At 34.6% G+C, this 12,660-nt stretch overlaps 1 protein-coding gene across 11 annotated transcripts in view; it reads right to left on the bottom strand.

The window, feature by feature from the left end:
• PEAK1 (pseudopodium enriched atypical kinase 1) overlaps window positions 1–12,660 on the bottom strand; it is a 319,364-nt gene that overhangs the window by 229,830 nt on the left and 76,874 nt on the right. For 7 of the 11 annotated variants that reach the window (XM_058542131.1, XM_058542132.1, XM_058542136.1 and 4 more), the window contains one exon: window positions 10,834–10,868. The exons of 3 other annotated variants lie outside the window; for them this stretch is intronic. The gene's annotated coding sequence lies outside the window, so the exon portion shown is untranslated. Of the gene's footprint in view, window positions 1–7,351; window positions 7,521–10,833; window positions 10,869–12,660 lie in introns of all 11 variants that reach the window. One more of the 11 variants, XM_058542133.1, reaches the window with a different exon arrangement.

Genomic DNA, 12,660 nt, shown 5'->3' with positions numbered 1-12,660 from the left:
TTTTTAAATAAATGAATAATAATTTTGCCAACCAACTTGACGTCTGAATTGGCTAAGACTGTGTGCTTGGCTGTAGCAATTACAGAAAAAAACAAGTAACAACAGTTTAAACACAAAGGAGTTTATTTTACTTCAGGCAACAAGAAGTCTGCAGTTGGGCAGACAGGAATGGTTCATCTGTAGGTCAGCAATAGACATCACAAACAAGATTCCTTTTATGTCCCTACTGTGCATTCCCTAGCATTTGTTTTCATATTCATGCTGAACATCCAGGTATCAGTTCCATTTTCCCAACAGGAAGAAGGCTGAAAGGCCCAAAGATATCTCCCTCCAGGTTTTGACTTCTGATTTTGGAAAGAAAGCCCTTCCCAGGAGATTTGTACTTACATCCCTCTGGCCAGCACTGTGTTACAAGGCCAACCCTGGCTGAAAGATGTCTAAGAAAGAAGGAATGGAGGGAGAAGGCAGTTGGAAATGGATATTTAATGAGCCAACCTAAATGTGCCACGGTAGAATTCATATTTAGTTTACCAGAGGGAGAGAAAAAAAACAGAACTAGGGAAAAAAATAGTAAGAGAAAAATATAATAGCACCCACATCTGGGTTTCCAATACCATTCTCCAATAAAAGGAAGCAATGCTTCTTGGGAAAATGGCTGATTCTAGATCTATGGCAGGATATATACAAGGTAGCCTAGAGCATCTTATAGTGCCAGAAAATAAGTAGTTGCTTAGAAAAAAGTCAAGGAAAAAATTTTGCTGATGAGGGTACGTGCAAGGTGCAAAGGAGGCAAGTGAAAGAGCCCCTAATGGCCAAAGCTGGAACAATTTGAGCAATAAAGTAAAGTACTACTGGATTAAAACCTAAAGCATAAAATAAATCTTTATGAGTTCATACTCATGATTGAATATGTAAATAAATGGAGAAGAAAAGACAGGTCTGTGCAGAAGTATTCCAAATAACTTATGTAGATACTCTGCCTTCAAGGAACTGAAGCATAACTCTGACTCTTTATAGGCTGTGCATAGAGACTTCCTTCTAAAGAGCAGTATATGGAAAGGAGGGGAAAAAGTAACTTCACAGTGGAAAGATCTGACAAACACTGCCTCAGCCAGGTAATCAAGGTCAACATCAACAGTGATAAGTCATGTTGACAGCATGTACCCTTGATATGATGTGATGAGAAGGGCGCTTTACCTCTGTGGTCTTCATCTCAAAAACACATACTGCAATATAACCATGAGACAAACATAAGATCAATCCCAATAAAGAGATATTCTACAAAACAACAGTACTCCTCAAAACTGTCAAGGACATCAAAAATAAAGAAAATCTGAGAAACTGTCAGAGCCAAAAGGACCCTAAAGAGAAATGAAAACTAAATGTAACATGGCATCCTGGATGGGATACTGGAACAGAAAAGTATATTAGGTAAAAGCTAAGGAAACTTGAATAAACAATGGGTAGTTAATAATAATGTGTCAGTATTGGTTTCATAACTGTAATAAATGAACTATACTATTGTAAGATGTTAATAGGCGAAACTGTGTGTGTGTGTGTGTGTTGCGGGAAGGCTATATGGGAACTCTCTGTACGGGAAAAATCTTCTTGATTTTTCTGTAAAGCTAATGCTGTTCTTAAAAACAGTCTGTTAAAAAAATACAATAGCTACCTGTAATGCCACCACAGTATTAACAATTTGAGATACATTTTATCAGTTTTGTTCTCCTCTATAAGTATGTGTAGTCTTACATCCAACAGATTTATGGTTTTTCTTTTTATTTTAGTTAAATGATAAATACATGTTCACTGTGGAAAAATCAGAAAATACAGATTTAAAAAAAAAACTTCTGTAATACCACCACCCAAAAATAAAGTTAATTGCCATTCTGATATACAGCTTCCACTCATATATTAGAATATCTAGATGAATATCTATTAATCTATGTTCTACGTTCTACTCTTTCATCAGTCATTTCCTAATTCACACATAGCCATGCTTAGATTTCAGCTCAAAAGTTACTTACTCTGGAAGATCCCCCCTGGTTCCCAGACCAGGTTGAGTCCCCCTGACAAGCACTTGCATAGCTCCCTACACTGCTTCTTTTCAGCTCAGATCACATTTGTAATCAAATAATCAATTGAGAAATTAATCATTATTAATGTCTGTCTTCCCTCTAAAATGTAAGCTTCATGTATTATTCATCAGAGTCTCCTCAGTATGGTGCCTTGAACATAGCAAGCACTCAATGAAGAGTAACTGAATAAACGAATGAACAGTATATATACATAGTGAAGTAACTATACAGCTATTAAAGTCATATGTACAGATATGGAAAAATGTTCAAAATACCATAGTAAAAAAGGAAGATGCAAAACAATGCACACAGCAAATTCCTACTTTTGTTGAATAACAAAAGCTTGCTCTATGCAGAGAAAAACATACAAATAGTTCACAGTACTTAACTTTGGGTGGGGGATTTCAGTGAGCTTTCACCACCTAGTGTATATACTTGTCTTCAATTTTTAATAAGTATGCATTATTTTAATAAATAGAAAAAGAATGATAAAATATGTATTCATTATGGAGAAGTTGGAAAATACAGACAAGTTCTTTAAAAAAAAATCTCTTATTGTCAATCTTATTATATTAGACACAACCACAGTTAACATTTGTACTTTACATATTTATTTTTGTTTGTCACGGTATAGAAAAATTTATATTTTGACTTCTATGTGTCATTTCATCCACATAATCATTCTCTCAGGTAGACAGTCTTTGGCCACAGAGGAAGTGGCACAAAGGGGCTGGATAACGAGCATGTGATCCCAGGGCTGATTAGAAACAGAGAGAAGAATGGGATCTCCTGACATTCAGTCTTGCACTCCTTATTAGCCCTAACAGTTCAGCAACAAATGGTCAAAGTTGAGATTTCATATGTACTGTGTAACAAACTGAATTCAAACTTAATAGCTCTACAAGTTTATTTATTTATTTATTTTTGTTTTTTTTAAGATTTTATTTATTTATTTTTTTCTCCCCAAAGCCCCAGTAGATAGTTGTATGTCATAGCTGCACATCCTTCCAGTTGCTGTATGTGGGACGTGGCCTCAGCATGGCCGGAGAAGCGGTGCGTCGGCGCGCACCCGGGATCCGAACCCAGGCCCCCAGCAGCGGAGCGCGCGCACTTAACCGCTAAACCACCGGGCCGGCCCTCTACAAGTTTAAATTGATCACTTTTATAATATTTTAAATGTTCATATAGTTATACAAATATTTATTGTGGCCTTAAGAAGGAAAGACATCAATAATGATTAAAAAAATAGGCTAACTATTGATGCATGTAACAACCTAGATGAATCTCAAGGGAATTATACTGGGTGAAAAAAGCCAATCTCAAAGGCTATATACTATATGATTCCATTTATATAAAATTCTCAAAATGAAAAAATTTCAGAGATGGACGCAGATTAGTGGTTGCCAGGGATTAGGGCTGGAGGGAGAGAACTGGGTGTGACTATAAAGGGGTAGTATGAGGGAGCTCTTTATGAGTATGGAACAGTTCTGTATCTCGACAACAGTGGTAGTTAGACAAATCTACACATGTGATACAACTGTATAGAACTACACACACACACAGAAATGCAGGTAAAACTGGTGAAATCTAAATAAGGTTTGTGGATTGTACCAATATCAATTTCTTGATCTGGCTACAGTACTATAGTTTTGTAAGATGTTACCATTGAGGAAAACTGGGTGAAGAGTATACAGTAACTCTTTGTATTATTTTGGTAACTTCCTGTGAATATTTAACTATTTTGAAATAAAAAGTTTTTTAAAATGGGCAAAAAAGACAGTTGATAAGTGATGCAAAAATCGTATAATTTACCCTTGCCAGAAACCCCTTCTATCAGGTTTTCATGAACATTCAATACTCAGAGTAATAAGTGGATGGGAAGGCATATGATACTATTGGGGGAATGGAATCTCAGGCAGGCAGTAAACTCCTTACTAGAGGTATTTGGACAAAGAGAGGATGATTTTCTGACAAGGGATATGGTAAGAATGACTCTCATGTTAGTTTACAAGTGGGACTAAATACCTACTCTAAGGCACCTTTATGGATTTGGCAAACATATGGCATGAGTAACACAAATCCTGCTCCCTCCCTTCCCAGCTTGTGATCACGTCAGACATTAATAGATCACATCGCTCCTTTCCCAATGACCCCTACAAGCCTCCTAATTGTTAACAGGTACTTCAGGCAGCTACTACCAATCAGTCAGAATTGGTACCTCCTAACAATGAGGTCAATATTCTATAAACTCTCCAACGGTGACAAAACGATAAACTTTAATTCAAAAGAAAAGCTTTGCCAAACCTTGCACCAGAACTCAGAAGACTAATAACCTAAAAGGTTCCAGAGAAGACTGCCTGCAGCTGTAATAGTAATCATCATCACTAGATAATGCTTTGAAATTTAATAGCTACTCTGATCTAATGACCTACTAGCACTTGATCACTCAAAATAAATTAGACTTACCTTTCAAACTATTCTTACAGAAAAGATGAGAAATTATTCTTGGTCTATAACAGGTAAAATTCTAGCACATGGAAGGTGAGCACTAACTTGCTCTAAATATAGTTAAAAATAAACAAAAAAACAAACCCAAGTACCACTTATAAAACTTAACGCTTTGAATCTTTTGAGTGGCCTACAAACACCTTTAATTTCAAAAAGAGTATGACAGAGAAAATCACAACTAGGAAAAATAAGTGCACATTTAGCAATTAAAACTATTATCTCTGAAGTAACCAAAGAGTTAATAACTAATTTTGAAAGTTCCTAAATAAAAGAAAGTAAAGGGAACCAAAACTGGCTGTAACTGCCAGACAGGAAACCTTTGTTGGATGCACACAGGATTCTACAAGCAACTCATGACACAAAATGGAAAAGTGCATGCACTTCAGCTAATAAACAGACCAAAAGCATAGAGATAAAAGGTTCTTTGAAGTGCTTCATTTTTTTAAGATGTTTTAAATAAGAAAGGATAATACCAACCACTTCAAACAGCCCAGAAATGAAATAAAAACATCAGATGTATACCTGCCATAGACCTCTGTTTCCTAGCTGTGCACATCATCAAGCCCTCTCAGAGGGCAGTTCTACCCCACAAGACTGTCCTAATGTTGTGGGCCTTCCAACACCAAATTTACAGATGCCCCCAAGTAAAGCAGAGCAAACTGACTGACATTTTTGGCAGTATCACTATGGATAGTCCTTTACTCTTTCTTTGTTCATTTTATTTGCAAAATGGGAAGTTGCTCCCAATAGAAAATATCTTTAAAGGGTCAAGCACAAAGTAGGGCCAATATATGAGGTTTTATTATGATAACCAAAACGCTTCTTTGTAACAAAAATATGATATATTTTGATTTTTCTCTTGGTAACCATCATTGAAATTGCTGATACATGATGTAAAAGTAAAGAGAGGCTTTTGAAAGATTCTCCTATGCAGGAATGGCTGCCTCCCTCAGTCATCCGTGACTTTTGTCTTCCTAACCTGAGTATCTCTTTATTCCCTAGTGTCACTGCAACCAAAAGAAATCACTTGGTACAAAATTTGGTAATAAAATGTCTACCCCTACCATATTGTAATTATTTGTACACATAGCTCTCTCTCCCACTGTCCTCTTCAAGAATAAAATGCTTTATCTCATATATTTTATATCCCTAGTGCTGAGCACGGTGCTTGCACATAGTAGGCCCTGGGGAAATGTTTATTAAAACATTTAATAATCACTGCAAAACCGTCTAGAGAGGAACAATTCCACTGTTTACTAGAATTTTATCTTCCAAGTTTTTCTAAACAAAATAAAACTGAACTGCAACACCCAACAATTTGCACTTTGCCTCTGCAGTTCATTATTTGTCATATCGAGGAGTTAAACGACCTTATCTAGACCAGCCAGTTGAGCATCTTATTTCTTTGTGCCAAACTTTAAGACGTCAGAGGCAGACATGAACTCCTCAGGGCAAGAATCACATCTTATTTATCTCTGTACTCTCAGTACCTGGTTATGGAATACGAACTCAACAAATGTTTGCTGAGTAAATGCATTATTAAATCCATCCACAGTGTATTTTTCATACTGGCTAAAAATAATTTCTAATATTACAGCCATAATCCATGTAGAAAAATCCTGAAATAATTGTCCCACTAGTGTTTATAAGGCAATTTGGTGCAGCGCAGTGATGTGTCAAAATGAATTCAGTTCCTAAGTCCCACGTAGAGTGGAATCTGAATACAAAAAAAAAAAAACCCAGCTAGAATACCTTCTGAAAACCCGTGCCTTCGTGTGACCAGGGCAAATAGGTGGAGCTGAGATGTCAAGCACTTCTATACAGAAAGGAGAAATGAGCAGTGACAGGGCCACTGAGGAGCCAGCAGTTAACCTCCTTGTAAAGGGTACATTTTCTGGGCAAATTAAAGTTCCCAAGAGGAAGTGCTACCTTTCTATTTTGGAACTGATTTTTAAAAGATGTTTGTGAGGTCTGTGGATTTCAATAATATTCAGATCAAATTTTCTCAGCTTATAAACTGAAAGATGATTTTTCTAACTGGGATCTGAAAATCCAGCTGTGTCCTACTCACTGCTTTTTTCTCTCTCTCTCAGTGACTAAGATTCTTTGATAGGAAGTTAGTTCATCCTGAAATACAATCAACATAAATTTTAAGTTACTTGAAGTTAAATTTGTATTGAAGAATGAATTAAGATAAAAAATAGTTACAAGTACAAGGTAATAGTTACAAAATATAACGGAGAATTGGCACAAATTATAATTTTTAAAAAATAAACTATAACCATAGACTAAACCTAATTTCTATAGTTTATAAATCTAATACTATATAGTTTGAATTTGTCTATTAAATATTCTAAATGGTAAGAGAAATTTGATCTCAAAATATTCTCCATAGACTGGAAGATAAAATTTCCCCATTTGCTGAGCCACTGCAGCTATCTATCTTGAGCACTTAATATCCTCTTTCTGCTTCCCTCCCCACCCCCTCCCCCCCCAGATTCATCTTTGGATTTTAGAGAATGACATAATGCACTCCAACATTAGTGGCCTATTAACTTTGATAAAGGGACTTTCTAAAACATCAATAGCAAACACTTTCAACCACCCTCTTGTGATCAAAAAGCAAATACGCTAGGTCTTGACATTCTTTCAAATAGAGGGGTAGACACAGAAATTTTAAATTAAGAGAAATAAAAGAAAGGACACAAAATATCTCCAATAGAAACAGAAATGCCAGAACTATTTCAAAACAAAGTTATACTCACTTCATTAGAATGAAAATAAATCTACATTTTCTCCTGGCATAAACAAAACGTAGGGCTAGAAAGCTCCGTTCTGAGACTCCCTCTCTCCTCGTTTCAATGTGTACTTTTCATCTGATGACAGCATTCTCTGAATGCAGGGAATATTTCCCTCACCATAGAAACTTCCTGACTGGTAATAGAGGAGAAGAAAAAAGTCATTCTTGGCTCCTGGATCTAATATCCTAGCAATGGTGGAAGGACAACTCCCTAAGATGTTAAGGTGGTTCTGAAACTGATAGTATCTCATTTAACCCAAAACACAGAATCAATCAGCGTCTTCATTCTTGACATTATTCTGTTTAAGAAGCAGCTTGACATGTGGGATGTATAAAAAATATTCAGCAACAAATGAACCCATGCTGTAGGCAGATAAAAGAAAAACTATTTCATGTACTAAATTTGAAAATCCTCAGAAACTTAGTTTAGTAAGGCAAAATAATCCCAATAGGGTCCACTAGTATTTGCCTCAAGTAAACATATTTAACAACAAACTACTGAGAATATTTGTCACAATAATAATGATATTTGACTATCATTTAAAGTAAGCCTTCAGAATATGCAAAGAAAATCAAAACACTTCTGATAGGGCTCTTTGTTTTCCACAGTAACTAATAATATCATTGGACAAATTATATTTTGAAAAGACCAAAAATAAGTAACTAGGATTTTAGAAATAAGAAAATAAAGATTTTCATACTAAAAATTGTTCCCAAATGATTACCAACACAATGGCAAATAGTTTAATTGATATTTTAATAACTACGGAATCAAATATTTGGATGTAAAATTAAACTAGTCGCTGCACTCATCAGATTACTGTTCTAAATTAAGTAAATCATTGTGGGGGCAAGGGTATATTTAAACTGAAACCAGTCAGATAAATAAAGAAACAACCCAATGAATCACTGTAAATTCCTACGCCAATAAGATAAAAACTCAAACTTGGCTCTAATGTACTCTAAACATCTGTCTGCATTTCTTTAACACTCATAATCCTTGTAAATAAGAGGCAGATAATTATGAAACAAATTCCCTTTTATAACATATATAAATATATGTGACAACTGACCAATTTTAAACATTAGTGGAACATTATGTCAGTAACAACAAAGTACACTAAGACCACAATTAAATATTCCTATTTAACAGAAAAGAAAAAATAAGCACAGATTGCTGTTGGATTCTTTTATATGAACCCTGAAAAACTAAAACACTATACCAACTTAAAAAAAAAAATCCAAACACATACTAGATTTTCCTTTTGATATAATCAAAATCATTGAAAAGATTCTGTTTTAGGGGGATAAAATGCAATGTTATTACAAAAGCCAAAGATAAAATTATTAATTAAAGGAGGTACTCACACTTTGAAGATTTAAGAATTGATAAGCATATTATGGAAGAAGAAGAAGGAGGAAAAAAAACACCCCAAAACCATAACAGTTCACACTGACTTCAAGCATGCTTTAATATCACAATTAACAGCAATAGCTCAACTCCCTCATAGCTTCTTGATGACCACTACTCTGCAGTCCCAGTGGAGATGACTCTAGTCTGATAATGGAACCTTCACTCTCCAATAACATGGCAGAAGATCACTTTACAATATACCATATGGATTTTAATCCATAATTATTGGCCCATTGTTACATACACATTTTTAAAAAGCTTTCCTGATATGATCCTCAGTTTCTGCTTCAATGAAAAAAACGGTATCTATTTTATACAGTTGTGGGGATTAGAGATAATGTATACAAAGTTCCTAGCACAGGGATCTTGCAGGTTATCCGGCACAATTACATGTTTTGAATATACTATAAAACTGTACAATAAACATCTTTAAAAAGAATGAAAAAAGCAAGACCTGAGTTAAAGATCTAATATCATGTAGACCAAATTTAGTAACTAATATTCTTTTTCTACTGCCATCAAAAGTGCTCTGTATAAAAATTATCTTATATTGTAACAAAATCACCAAAGGTCTATTCAATACACAAGCCCAATTTAAAATATAAAATAAATAGAACAAGTAATATTTACTGGCTGCCTACCACACATGAGGCATAATGCTGGAGGCATATCACAACCAGTAGTTTTTTTGATGAGGAAACTGAGGGTCTGGCAGCTATTCATACAGCTATTCAGTGGCAGAGCTGGGATTCCACCTGGCTCTGAGTGATGGCAGTCTATTTTCTTTCCACAGTGCCACACGATTCATAGAAAAGTAATTAAGAAATTCAGGAAGCATAAACATTATAGGCAAGATAGTTGTTTTTGAAGCAAAGGAATTATTTTTACTGAAACATAATTTAAAGAAACAACAACAAAAACACCAGTTTTAGATCACTGAAAACTGAACTGAATATCTACATTCCAATTAGGCAAACACAAACAAGTCAAACATACTGAAGCATTTATTTACCACACAAGTTGCTTAGTTGGTATAGCAAGTTTTTTAGACTACAGAAACAGTTCATGTGTTAAATTTCTTCAGAATCTAAAACGTTAAGATGAGATATTTTTCTTTTTTAATAAAAAAGAAAGAAATCACACATTTTTAGTAATGGACTAAAGTACAGCCAATAGGCCATGAAGTAATTTTGCTGTTTATAAAACAAGTGCCACCATAGATTTGCAATTTACTAGTAAAGCATGATTTCAAACCAAAATACAAAGCAAAACAAAATTTTATCTTGGCCAATGTGCTCCTCACATCACCTGGAGAGGTACTCCTCAGAGCAAAAGGCCAGAATCTCAATTTTCTAGGTAATCTCAGAGGACTAAACACTGCCAATCAAGACAAGGGTTACTATTTTCAACTAATACAAAACTCAAGTTACCCTTCCAGATAACGAGAATTTTGTTTATTTTACCATTTAAGAACTCAATCATTCAGATTACCTATAGCCAAGTCTGAATTCCAGTCTGACTTTTTTCCCCTCTCTGCCAACCAGCACACTCTGGACCACTACAACTCTCACCTAGGTTAGACTGAGTTGATTTATAAGCATTCTAATATTTGGTAAAATCAAGCAAATCAGAAAGGTAAGTCAGAGGAGAATACTCATAGTACATTCTAATAGTTCGTACAAATGATTTTTAGGAAATCAGCAACACAACTCACATTCATTAGCAAGGATGACCTAGACACGACCATTCTGTTGATCTATATTCTACAGTTTTTCGTCACTAAGTTATTCTGAATTAGTGATGAGGTAAAAATAGCAGAAAACTTAAGTAAAAATGTATCCTTACAGCACAAAATTTATCAAAGATATAATAAAGCAGGTCTCTAAAGTTTACTCACAAAGGAAAACAAGGATGATTGGGAAAATGCTGAATATGGTCCTCTCTAGCTTGAAAAAAGGTGTAATTTCCTTCCTCAATTTCACTAGTCAGTTAACTAACATCTTGATTCTAATTTAAGGGTTGGGCCTACTCACCGTGTGAATCACCAGATATAAGGAAATGCTTAACACTGAAAAAAAAAAAAGAAATATAACTCTTAAATTTTGAAATGCATATAATACTTGAAAATCAGGAAAAAAAAACAGTAAAAACAGAAGTCAATTTAAAATTTTTTTCTGATTTTAAAAGTGATATAGGAAATTTGAGAAACACAGATCTGTATAAAGAAAATACAAATCATCAGCAATCCCACCAAACAGAGATAACTATTTACATGCTGATGTATAAATTTATTTCCTCAAATAAGCGTTTGTAGGTATGTGCTATAAATCCAGAATCAAACCAATTCTTATCAGTGGTCTAAGCTACCATCATCTCTTGACAGGGTTAGGTTATTACAATAGCCTCTTATCTCCATGCTCCCATTCCTGCTCCTTTCCAATCTATTCTACACAAAACAGCCAAAACAATCTTTTCAAATGTCAGTGATATTTCATTCCTCTGCTCAAAATCCTACAATGGCTTCTCATCTCCGAGTAAAGGCCAAAGCGCTTACTATAACGGCCTATAAGACCACTGTAATGGTCCTCCATTTTCACCCCCAACCTCTACTTCTCTTAACTGATTTCCTACACACTTTCTCCCTTGGTTTATGTGTGTCAACTATGCTGACCCTCCATGCACTTGCTGGAACACACACACATCTCCTCCTGAAGCCTCTGACTTGTAGTTCTCTCCACCAGGAATATTATTCCCTCAGATGTAAACATTGCTCTCTCTCCTTAGCTTTTTTCAGGTATCGATTCAAATGTCATTTTTCTGAGACTTCCCTGATTCACTTTATATAAAATAGCAATCTTCCCCGTCTCTTCCCTTGGTACTCCCTATCTGCCCTATCCTGTTATATTTTCCTCCAAAGCACTTGTCATCAATTGACAAATTATTTATTTATTGCTTTGTCTCTCCTAACTAGACTGTAAGTTGTATGAAGGCAAAGAAATGGTCTGTTTTGTTTTATCCCCACTCAGTGCTCTATCTCTAGATTCTAGAACAGTGCCTGGGTTGTCACTAAGTATTTATGAGTAAATGGCTGAATAATTGCATGAGTAACTGGAATCAGAATGTATCTAAAATTTATACTTAGCTTTTGTCATTTACTATTATGGTCAAACATTCCTAATTTTCACATAGGATTCCATTATAGAAATATACTATGGTATATTCAATCAATTTAATATTTTGAATATTTAGGTTGTTTCTAAATTTTCAATGTCTAATATCCCTTTATATACTTGTATTTCCTTGTATACACCAAATATCCCTGAGTATATGTCTTCCTGCACAGTTCTGATAATTTCTTTAGGATAAATTATTTTAAGTAAAATTCTTGGGTCAAGAGGTATGTAGATCATGAATGCTTTTAACAAATTTTTCTAAACTGCCCTAGAGAATGGTTGTATCAATTTATTCTACCCCTAGTGATATAAGACTACGTTTCTCTTCACCAATAATGATTATTTGGGTCCTTTTTTACCAAAATACAAGGGCTGATTATTTTTCCTGAATCTAAAAAGTAATAACAGTCACCATACAATACTTTTTGTTTAATTTGTTTTATTTTATTAAAAAAATTTTTTAAATAGAAAAGTTTGAGGAAAATATAAATTAGTTAATGACAGCGGCTGTTTCCAAGCCCCAACTTCCACACTGGGATTTGCAATTTAAAAAGCTTTAGTAATTTAGTAGATTTAAAAAGTTATCTTGATTAAAAAAAAAAGTACCTTGTTGTTTTATTTTCAATGTTTTTGTTTACTTATGAGATTGACAATGTTTTCCCATGTTTATTGGTTGTTTCTATGTTT

The sequence above is a fragment of the Diceros bicornis genome, chromosome 5, assembly GCF_020826845.1.
Source record: "Diceros bicornis minor isolate mBicDic1 chromosome 5, mDicBic1.mat.cur, whole genome shotgun sequence".
In the NCBI taxonomy this organism is placed as follows: Eukaryota; Metazoa; Chordata; class Mammalia; order Perissodactyla; family Rhinocerotidae; genus Diceros; species Diceros bicornis.
Note: the sequence above shows the minus strand (reverse complement) of the source record. Positions and strands in the feature narration are given on the sequence as shown.